General features: G+C 36.2%; 1 pseudogene; it reads right to left on the minus strand.

Moving 5' to 3' along the window:
- Positions 1 to 3,814: 3,814 nt before the first annotated feature.
- Positions 3,815 to 5,114, minus strand: LOC128578404 (suppressor of cytokine signaling 4-like; annotated as a pseudogene).
- Between the last annotated feature and the right edge of the window lie 6,276 nt (positions 5,115 to 11,390).

Here is an 11,390-nt window from a genome sequence, read left to right on the forward strand (position 1 = left end):
CAATCCCTGTGGTTTCTCTATGACCACTCCTCTCCCTATCTTTGTTTTTCAGATTAATACAAGGGTACTCATGGTTAGGTTACATTGTGTGCATTTGTTAAAGTTCAAATTGTAGTTGAGCCCTTCACCCAGGAGGTGTGTCATATTCTCCCATATTGTGCCCCTTAGGTAGGTGCTTACCAAACCCCTTGTCTCCTCCCCCATCCTTCCTCCCTCCTCATGAAACTCTAGATAAACAACTCCTCTCCTTCTCTTTCAGGGAAGTTCTGTCTCTTCTGAATTTTTGAAACCACAGAAAAGTTGTTATGCTGGAAGGATAAGGTTCCTGAAGGCTCATTCTAAACCCTCAAGGCTTTGAGTTTCATTTAACCCACTTTTAAAATCATAGGAAATCATCACCAAGAGAAAGTGCTCTCTTTCAAGCTCTATAGCTGATGCCAACTGAGTGCCATGCAGGTAGAAACCAATGAAGCCCTCCCAGCAACACTTAATAAGCCTAAGAGGAGCAAGTTGAAACTTGCCTAGGTGAACCAAGAACTGTATTTCTTGGAAGTAAAATAGTGAACTATATCACAGTATGTCTCAAAATTTTCAAAGTGACATTTGTATTATGAAGGGGATTGTTTTGTAATTCCTTTTCATTTTATCTTATTGTTAATATATAGAAATGTAACTGATTTTTGTATGCTGATTTGGAATCCTGCAATTTTACTGAATTCACTTAATTGTTTTAAAAATGTTTCCATTAACACCTTTAGTGTTTTTTATGTACAAGATCACATCAGCAGTAAACACAAACAATCTTACATCTTCTTTTCTGACGTTGGACACCTTTTATTTCTTTTTCTTGCTTAATTTCTTCTTCTAGGCTTTCCAGTGATATATAGAATAGAAGTGGCTGGGTGCAGTGGCTTATGCCTGTAATCCTACCACTCTGGTAGGCTGAGGTGAGTGGATCCCTCAAGCTTAGAAGTTTGAAACCAGCCTGAGCAAGAGTGAGATCCCATCTCTAAAAATATCCAGGCATTGTGGTGGGTGCCTGTAGTCCCAGCTACTTGGGAGGCTGAAACAAGAGGATCGCTTGAGCCCAAAAGTTTGAGGTTGCTGTGAGCTATGACATGATAGCATTGTACCTGACTCAAAAAAAAAAAAAAAAAAGTGGTGAAAGTTAACATTCTGTCTTATTCATCATGGTAGAGGAAGAGCTGTCAGCTTTTCAACAGTGAGTACGATGTTAGTTGGGAGCTCGTCATATATTGCCTTCTTTATGTTGTGGTATATTCATTCTATATCGAATTTGTTGAGAATTTGTTTCATGAACAGATGTTCATTTTAGTCAAATGCTTTTTCTGTGTCAGTCGAGATGATGATATAATTCATTCTTTCATTTTTTAATGTGGTTTTTCATATTAAATGATTTGCGTATGTTGAACTATTGTTGCATCCTAGGAAAAAATCCCACTTGAACATGCTGTATAATTTTTTCATTGTGCTGTTAAATTCAATTTGGTATTATTTGGTTGATAAATTTTGCATTTATGTTCACAGGAATATTGATTTGTGATATTTTTGGGATATTGTCCTTGTTTGAAATTTCTACATGAGTAATTCTGGAAGAATATTCCAGTGAAGCCATCTTGCCCTGAGCTTTTCTTTCTAGGGAGAATTTTGATAACAGATTCAATCTTTTCACTTATTATGTTTATTAATATTTTCTACTTATTCATGATTCATTCTTTGTTTGTAGTTTATTCATTTCTTATAGTGTATCCAATTTATTTGGGCATAATCATTCATAATGATGTCTCCTGATACTTCAAGTTTGTGTGATATTAGTTTTAATATTTTCTCATTCATTTATCATTTTATATAAATCCCATTTTTTCTTAGTTCAGCTCAGTTTATGCATTTTGTCTATCTTTATAAAAAAATCTTATTTTCATTTATTTTCCTATTTTTTTCTAGTGTCTATTTACATGTCGTCTAATCTTGTTGTGTGCTATGTTCTACTGATTTTGGATTTAGTAACTTTTTATTTTCTAAGGTGTAATATTAGCTATTTCATGTGAGATTTTTTTTCCCCTGCATACGTGTTTATTGCTATAAACCTCACCCTTAGGACTGCTGTTGTTGTCTTATTTTATAAGAAATTAAAGTGGAAATGCAAAATAACATTTTTATTTATAGGAAATTAAAATGGAAATACAAAATGTTATTTTGCATTTTAATTTCTTATAAAATACTTTTGATTTCCCTTTTCGATTTATTCTTTCACTACTGGTTGTTCAAAAAAGTTGTTTGATTTCCACATACTAATGAATTTTGTAGTCTTCTTTCTGTTTACAGTTTTATAATGTTGCATCTGGAGTTGATACTTCATATAATTTCCATCTTCTAAAATTTCCCAAGAATTATTTTGTGGTCAAACATATACTTTTGAAAAGTTGAAATGTGTGCTTTAGAAGAATATGCATTCTGTTGCTGTCAGACTGAATGTTCTATATATGTTTATTAGGTACATTTGATCTGTACTGCACTGTATTAACATTTATCATATTATAAATTCAACTACATTATTACCTTTTAGTAAGTTTTGTAATTTCAAATAATTTTTTTACTAAGTAGTACCTTTCATTTCAGCTTGAAGAACTTCTTTCAGCATTTCTTGTAAGTAAGGTCTAGTAATGTGAACTTTCTCAGCATTTGTTATGTATGGGTATCTATAACTGTCCTTTTACCTAAAGGTCAGTTGGGCAGGTAATGTATTCTTGATTGGCAGGTTTTTTTTTTTTATTTGTATATAATACCCTACTGTCTTCTGACCTGTAAGATTATCTGCTGATAAATTTGCCCATAGCCTCATAAGGGCTCCCTTTATATGATCATTTCCTTTTCTCTTGCTGCTTTTAAAATTCTCTTTTTCCAAAGTCTCAAAAAAAAAAAAAAGAAAGAAAGAAAGAAAAGAAAAAAAAAAGAAGAAGAAGAAGAGACTTTTTGAGACTTTGGGAAAAAAAAAGGCGAAGAAGTTAACTGATGACTCCATACTGAACCGCAGAGTCAAAGCATTCTATGACAGACATACTTTTATCTGACAATGTGAATGTTACTTTTTTTGCATTATTATTATTATTGCTCAATATTTCATTGCAGCAATCGTCTGATTTCTTTTCTGAATGTATTTATCTTCATTTGTTCTTTACAAGGTTTTTGTTTCTAGTCCTTATATTAAACATTGGTATTGTTATTAAATTTTAAGCCTTTTTAATTTTGTGAAGGCAAAAATAGGGAACCAAATAAACAAATGTATATGTATAGAGAAAATAAGAAAAAAAAAAAACTAACAACAACAAAAACCCTGTAGGGTGTAACTTTAGACAATTTGTGTATCTTTTAAAAAACTGATCTTGGGTTCAGCACCTGTGGCTCAAGCAGCTAAGGCGTCAGCCACATACACCTGAGCTGGCTGTTCGAATCCAGCCTGGGCCTGCCAAACAACAATGATAGCTGCAACCAAAAAATAGCCAGGGGTTGTGGCAGGTGCCTGTAGCCCCAGCTACTTGGGGGCGGAGGCAGGAGAATTGCTTGAGCCCAGGAGCTGGAGGTTACTGTGAGCTGAGATGCCACTGCCCTCTACCCAGGGCGACAGCTTAAGGCTCTGTCTAAACAAAAAAAAAGAAAAACTGATCTTGAGGTAAAATTTAGGGCAGAGGTTTATTTTAGACTCCACTCCTTTGTAGAAAAATTCAAAATGGTATAATAAGAAAAATACTAAATGAAAAATGTATACAATCATTGTCATGTTCCTTCCTTTATCCTAGCATTGCTGTTCTGGTGATGTATCAATCCTGAGTACTCTAATTTTTTATTTATAATTATATTCCTTCAGTTTTAATTTCATAAAAGAAGGAATTGGAAGAGCATCGATGCCATCGTAAGTTGTACAGTTACAGATAACTGTTCTGCACATATGGCTGCAGGAAAAGGGGGAAAGTATGAATTAAGGGGGTGCACAGATGTTGTTCAAAGAACGTAAGGTGCTCCAGTCCTTATAATGTTCTGGGAGCCCACTAATATCAGGAGAATGGAAGACAAAAGGTTCAAAGCTAAAGTTGTGATTCAATTGTAGCACGGAGAGAACAATTATAGCATCTAAAACTAATGAAGAACAAATAGCCTTCCTGTGCTAAGTCTTGAAGGAAAAAGATACCCTCTGGTTTTCATTCTAGCAGAGCTTCAGCTGTATATTTACCCAGATCTCCCCAGTAACAGGGATTGTTATTGATCTGAAGGAGGTCTGGTACAAGACAGTGGAGGCACTCAATCTGGGCATGGTACTTAGGAGGTGTTTCCAACTACAGGATTTCATCACCTAGTTTCCATTTGGGTTTGTTTCTTTCCTGGGACTTGGGCAAAGTGTTATGACTTCGTCATCTGAATCCATATCACTGTCTTCTACACTGTTATTTGGAACCAGGTTCATCACTGAGCCAGGCAGGGGACCTCCACACCAGGCAGTGTTGGTGGTTGCCACACAGGCATGAACACTGGTCTGTGAGAAACAGTCTGCATGCTCTTCCACGTTTCTCCTTGGTTCTAGCTCCCCATCTCTCAGTTCACCCTGAGACAAAGTCTGTGCTTACCCATTCATCTGATTTGGGATTTATAGTAGCAGTGTGTCATTTAATAAAATGCCACCTACAGGCTAAATCTGATCCAGGTGGGAAAGGATGCTCATCTAACAAGAGTTCCCTGATAGGAATTTTTCTCTTAGATGGAACCCCGAAGAGAGTGCCTGCCACTACAGTTCTTAATTGGAAAACACTGCCCCGCAGAATCTTGCAGTTTCTGTTTAAGAGGGCCTAAAAATCTATCACCACAGGAATGATCTAAATCCAACCCTGTGGACGAACAGCTGTGCTTCCTTTCTTGGCTCCTTAATAAAACCTCCCTTTTCTCCACAGCGCTCTCCATCTCCGGACCTGACTAGCTCTCTCTCTTTTTGACAGAGACACTGTCTTTCTACTTCACTGATAGCCGTCCTTTCTGTCAGCACTTCTACTGGTTTTGCGCCTGACATCTATATTTTCACTATTATTTTCATTATTTTCTGCCATTTTGACAAATTATTTACAAATTCCAGTGTTATAAATACTTCTTTTTCGGTTTTTCCGGCAGGAAGTTTCTTCAGGGCGCTTTCTGGATGTTATCTCCCGGAGAGCAGCTTCCCTGGGACAGTCATCAACATCGCAGTCACTTTGGGAGCTTGCGGAGGTAGAGAAGGGAGGCCCCGAGATCCCAGCACCTTGTGCGGGTCCAACCAAGGCAGAGGCCTCACTGCAACCCTGCCCTTTGTATACAAATTTTAAGAAAGGAAAAAACTGTATTAAAATTGTAATACTAAGTCACATTTGACTTCTGCAATTATAAGAGGTACAAGATACAATGTAAAAGAAAACAAGTGTCAGTATATAGTGAGTGTTACAATTATAATACAATTTTCCCGTCTTAAAAATGTGTATACATTATTTTGGCACCCTATGCATTTATAGTGTACATGTAATACTCTGGTACATGGATGCTATGTATAATAATGAAATAAGGATAAGTGGCCTATATGTCACTTCAAACATGTAATTTCTTTGTGTTGTGAACATTTGAAATCCTCTTTTCTAGCTATTTTGAAATATTCGATAAATTATTGTTAAGTATTTAAAAAATATCTTTTTCATTGATTTCTGAATTGATTCTGATTATTGATTATAAATTATCTTAGTAAACTCTTCCTTGGTTTTAAACTCTTTCTAAATTTTTGAGCTCCACATACTTGGATGTTCATATCTCTCTCAAGATTTGGGAAATTTCCATTCAATAATTCTTTAAATGAGCATTTTGCTCCTTTCCTCCTTTAGGACTCTCAGAATGCATATAATTAGTGATATTGACTATGTCCTAAAAATGTCATAGGCTTTCTTTATTCCCTTTGTTTATTTTTTTTTTCTCTTTTGACTGGGTAATGTCAAATGACCAACTGTGGATCCTGAAGCAGCTCTGTGATCTGGTTCTAGCCCTGCTCTCCTTTCTGGCCACCAAGGACCCAGAAATGCCTGTCCATGTCCCTGGTAGTAGTCCCATTAGTCACAGCTGTGAACCCTGAAGCCAGTCCTAGCTGTAAACTCTGAAGTGGTGATGAAGCATAGAATACTATCAAATTCATTGCATTATAACACTGAAATTTAACTGGTTTGTTTAAAATAAGGAGTAAATGATTAACAAATTTAAAAATAAAATATAATGACCCTATGTGTATGGAACATCTACAAGTAAATTAACCTGAAACTCTCCTTTTGTTGTAAGAGAAATTAAATATTTGGGGGTATTAGATTCACTAGTTTCTATCTTTATGTGCATAATCCTTATCCCTAATAGCCATGAAAAATTAATATTATAAATGCTGAAGTAAGACAGTAAAAGGAAGGGGTTTTGTTTTTCACACTTAAAAATGGGGTCATTTACATGTCATCAGTCATTATGATATCCTTTTAAGAGGAGGTTTTGTTGCCAAGGCAGCTAACAATACAATAGATAATGTCAGGGATAAAACAGTAATCATTGTAAATCTTCATTTTAACTTTCATTCATAAGCACACATGATGTTATAGGATCACAAGAAGTGATAGTATAGTTGCATTTATAAGCCAAGACTACATTTTAGTGGCTCAATAAGTGATTTTAGAGCTGTACAATGTCAGATTGTGAAACTGAGCATTATAGTAATACCCTCTCCATCTTAATTCATTTATTTCTCAAAGAAGGGATAAGATCATATATGTCCGGGTCTCTTTGCTTCTAATGTTCCTCTCTATTAGAAGGCCACATGGTGACTCAACTGATCTACCAACTCATCTACCAACTTCCTTACAACATTCCTTCCCCCACCACACTAATTATTGTACTTTGTTGCCAAAGTGAACTGGAAGCACAGTACTTTCCCATTTAGGAATTTTCACTTTTAGCACATTTTAACTTCTTTTGCATGAATTAAAGCACTAATGAGGTATTCAACAGAAGTATAGTAAGTAAAATGGAAGTCAGTTTCGTTTCCTCCAGAATACCATTTGTAATCTCCGTAGATTAAATCAGAGATAATCTATTAACATTTAATTCTTGATAACATAAACAGGAAATAAGAAAGTAATATTAATTAAAGGAGAAACCTTAAGAATCACATACCTGTTTACATGAATAAATATTTGGGGGTAATAAGAAGATACTTAAAATAATTTTGGTAAGATAACCTAATAATAAAAAAATCAGCTGCATAAAATATTAATGAACACATTTGAAGCATACCAAATACATTATGGTTATATACTGTGAGAAACTTCAGAAGGTCAACCTTCTCTTATAAATATTCTTAGAGTAGTCTATAACCACACTGCAAAATTTACAATCACTTCAACCTGTGTTCTTGACCTCATTCTAAGTAGTTTTCCCCAGGACTTCCTACCATCAATTATCCTGCTTTGGTTCGCACCCGTAAATTCCTACTTCATCATTGGATTCTTACCTGCAGCTTATATTCACATGCCTGAGCATTTTTTATTTGACAATGCAGTTATTCTGGAAGCAGCCACTGGGCAGCCTACTACCCCTCTCCAGGATTGCCCTGTTAGTTGCCTGAACCTAGAACATTCCCTTGTGTGGGATCTGGGTACCAAGCTGTTATTTGGCCCCAGATCCTTCATTATTAGAAGTAGCCATCCCCTTATTCTGGGTACTCAGTGAAATTCCCTGTATTACTTACGTATGCCCATCATACTTAGTGTTATCTTTCATTCTATAGGTTGCCTGTTTACTCTGTTGATCATTTACTTTGATGTACAGTAACTTTTCAATTTAATTAAGCCTCATATTTCACCTGCATAGCCCCAGAAGTATATCTGTACAACTTGTGATGGAAATGGGATCTTTAACTGCAGCACGAGAGTCCAATAACCTCTAACACCTATCAGGAGGAACTGGCTGGCTATTAGAGACTGGTGTAAAATACAGGCACTAAACTGGCTTCTTCCTTCTCCTTTCTGAAAGTAAAGATTTATTCCGACCATTGCCTTGAGTGTTGAGTTTTCTTTGGTGGCTCTGAACCTGTAAATACTGCTGTGGGCCGAGAACTGTAGCCTTCAACTTCTGGTGACTAGCATTGTTATGATTCTTTCCATCTCATATGGGATAGAAATCCTTGCTTAGGATTGGCAGATGAATCTTCCTGTTCAAAAATTGAAATAACTTTTTTCTTTTTACAAATGTCTTCCATCCTTACTATTTTCACTGACCTCTTGACTGATCTTTTGTTATTACTCGTGTTTCAAAATACTGATGAATTCAAATGCTTTTGTTACATGAATACACTGTACAATGCAGAAGTCAGGGTTTCAGTGTGCCCACCACCAGGCTAGTGTCCACTGTACCCAAAAGGAAAGTTGATATCTCTCAGTGCCTTCCTCACAACCTCGGTTAGTATCCAATGTCCTTTACATATCTTTTGTGCCCAAGTGTACCCATCATTTAGCTTCTAATTATTAATGAGAACATATAGTGTTTGTTGTTACATTGCTGAGATACTACATTTCAGATAATAGTCTCCAATTCAATTCAAGTTGCTGTGAATGACATTATTTTATTCCTTTTTATAACTGAGTATCACTCCATGGTGTGAGATATATCACTTTACAAGTCATGAATTGAGAGTCAATTAGGTTAATTCCATATCTTTACAATTGTGAACTACGATGCAATAAATGTTAAAGTGCAGTTGTCTTTCTGATAAAAACAATTTATTTTTCTCTGGGAAGATACCGAAAAGTGGGATTGCAGGATTGAATCTTAGGCCTACTTTCAGTTCTTTGAAGAATCTTTATTCTGCTTTCCACAGAGGTTGTGCCAGTTTGTAATCCTACTAATAGCATATTAGTGTATGTTTTTCTCTATGTTTATGCCAGACTGTTTTTGTTTTTTCTCTTTTTGACTTTTTAGTAATGGCCATTCTGACAGTGCTAAGGTGATGTCTCGGTGTGGTTTTAATTTGCATTTCTCTGATGATTAGTAATGTTGAGCATTTTATCTCTCTCTCTCTTTTTATTTTTGCCATTTGTCTATATTTTTTCTTATTATTGTTGTTGGAGATTCATTGATGGTACAAAGAACCAGGTTATACAGCTTATATTTGTTAGGTAAAGTTCCTCTTATAATTGTGTGCTGCCTCCAAGAGATGTGTTATACACCATGACCCTCCCAGGGCCCTCCCTCCTTCCTTCTTTCTGCTACCCCTTTTCCTCACTCCCTGCCATGTACTAGCATCAATTTCCCTCATATCAGAATTGAGTGCATTGGATTCTTGCTTTTCCATTGTGATGCTTTCCTAAGAACATGTTCAACTCCATTCAGGTAAAAAGATGTTAAGTCACCATGTTTTTTAGTGGCTGAATAGTATTTTATGTTATACATATACCACAGCTTGTTAATCCATTCCTCTACTGCTGGGCATTTAGGTTGTTTCCACAATTTGTCAATTATAAGTTGAGCAGCAATAAACACTTCAGTCCAAATGTCCTTATGATAAAATGACTTTTTTCTTCTGGATAGATGCCTAGTAATAGTATTGCAGGATCAAATGGGAAGTCTAGTTTGTCTACTTTCTTTAAAAAGATTCTGTTTATGGTTTTTCCCACTTTGATGAGGTTTTTATTTATTTATTTTTTATTAAATCATAGCTGTGTACATTGATATATTCATGGGGCAGCATTCACTAGCTTCACAGACTGTTTATCAAGTTTCACATATACCCTTGTAAGATGCACCGCTGGTGTAATCCCACCAATCCCCTTCCCTCTGCCCACCTCCCCCATCCCTGCCCTCTCTTTCCCCCTCCCCCCTATTCTTAGGTTGTAACTGGGTTATAGCTTTCATGTGAAAACCCTAAATTAGTTTCATAGTAGTGCTGAGTACATTGGGTAATTTTTCTTCCATTCTTGAGATACTTTACTAAGAAGAATATGTTCCAGCTCCATCCATGTAAACGTGTAAGAGGTAAAGTCTCCATCTTTCTTTAAGCCTGCATAATATTCCATGGTGTACATATACCACAATTTATTAATCCATTCGTGGATCGATGGGCAATTGGGCTTCTTCCATGACTTAGCAATTATGAATTGGGCTGCAGTAAACATTCTGGTACAAATATCTTTGTAATGATGTGATTTTTGGTCTTCTGGGTATATGCCAAATAGAGGGATTACAGGATTGAATGGCAGATCTATTTTTAGATCTCTAAGTGTTCTCCATATCTCTTTCCAAAAGGAATGTATTAATTTGCATTCCCACCAGCACTGCAAAAGTGTTCCCTTTTCTCCACATCCACGCCAACATCTCTGGTCTTGGGATTTTGTGATATAGGCTAGTCTCACTGGAGTTAGATGGTATCTCAAAGTAGTTTTGATTTGCATTTCTCTGGTGATTAAAGATGATGAGCATTTTTTCATATGTCTGAAGGCCACGTGCCTGTCTTCTTCAGAGAAGTTTCTCTTCAAATCCCTTGCCCAGCCTGTGATGGGATCCCTTGTTCTATTCTTGCTAATGCGTTTGAGTTCTCTGTGGATTCTGGTTACTAAACCTTTGTCGGAGACATAACCTGCAAATAACTTCTCCCATTCTGAGGGCTGTTTGCTTGCTTTCCTTACTGTGTTCTTGGCTGTGCAGAAGCTTTTTAGTTTGATCAAGTCCCAGTAGTGTATTTTTGAAGCTGCTTCAATTGCCCGGGTGGGTCCTCCTCATAAAATACTCGCCCAGACCGATTTCTTCAAGGGTTTTCCCTACACTCTCCTCTAATATCTTTATAGTTTCATGTCTTAAGTTCAAATCTTTGATCCAGTGAGAGTCTATCTTAGTTAATGGTGAAAGGTGTGGGTCCAGTTTCAGTCTTCTACATGTTGCCAGCCAGTTCACCCAGCACCATTTGTTAAACAGGGAATCTTTTCCCCATTGAATGTTTTTAATGGGCTTGTCAAAGATTAAATAACGGTAAGTAGCTGGGTTCATCTCTTGGTTCTCTATTCTCTTCCAGACATCTACTTCTCTGTTTTTGTGCCAATACCATGCTGTTTTGATCACTATCGATGTGTAGTATAGTCTGAGGTCTGGTAGCGTAATTCCTCCTGCTTTGTTTTTATTTCTGAGTAATGTCTTGGCTATTCGAGGTTTTTTCTGATTCCATATAAAATGAAGTATTGTTTTTTCAAGATCTTTAAAGTATGACAGTGGAGCTTTAATAAGGATTGCATTGAAATTATATATTGCTTTGGGTAGTATGGACATTTTAACAATGTTGATTCTTC

Source organism: Nycticebus coucang, chromosome X, assembly GCF_027406575.1.
Source record: "Nycticebus coucang isolate mNycCou1 chromosome X, mNycCou1.pri, whole genome shotgun sequence".
Classification (NCBI taxonomy): domain Eukaryota; kingdom Metazoa; phylum Chordata; class Mammalia; order Primates; family Lorisidae; genus Nycticebus; species Nycticebus coucang.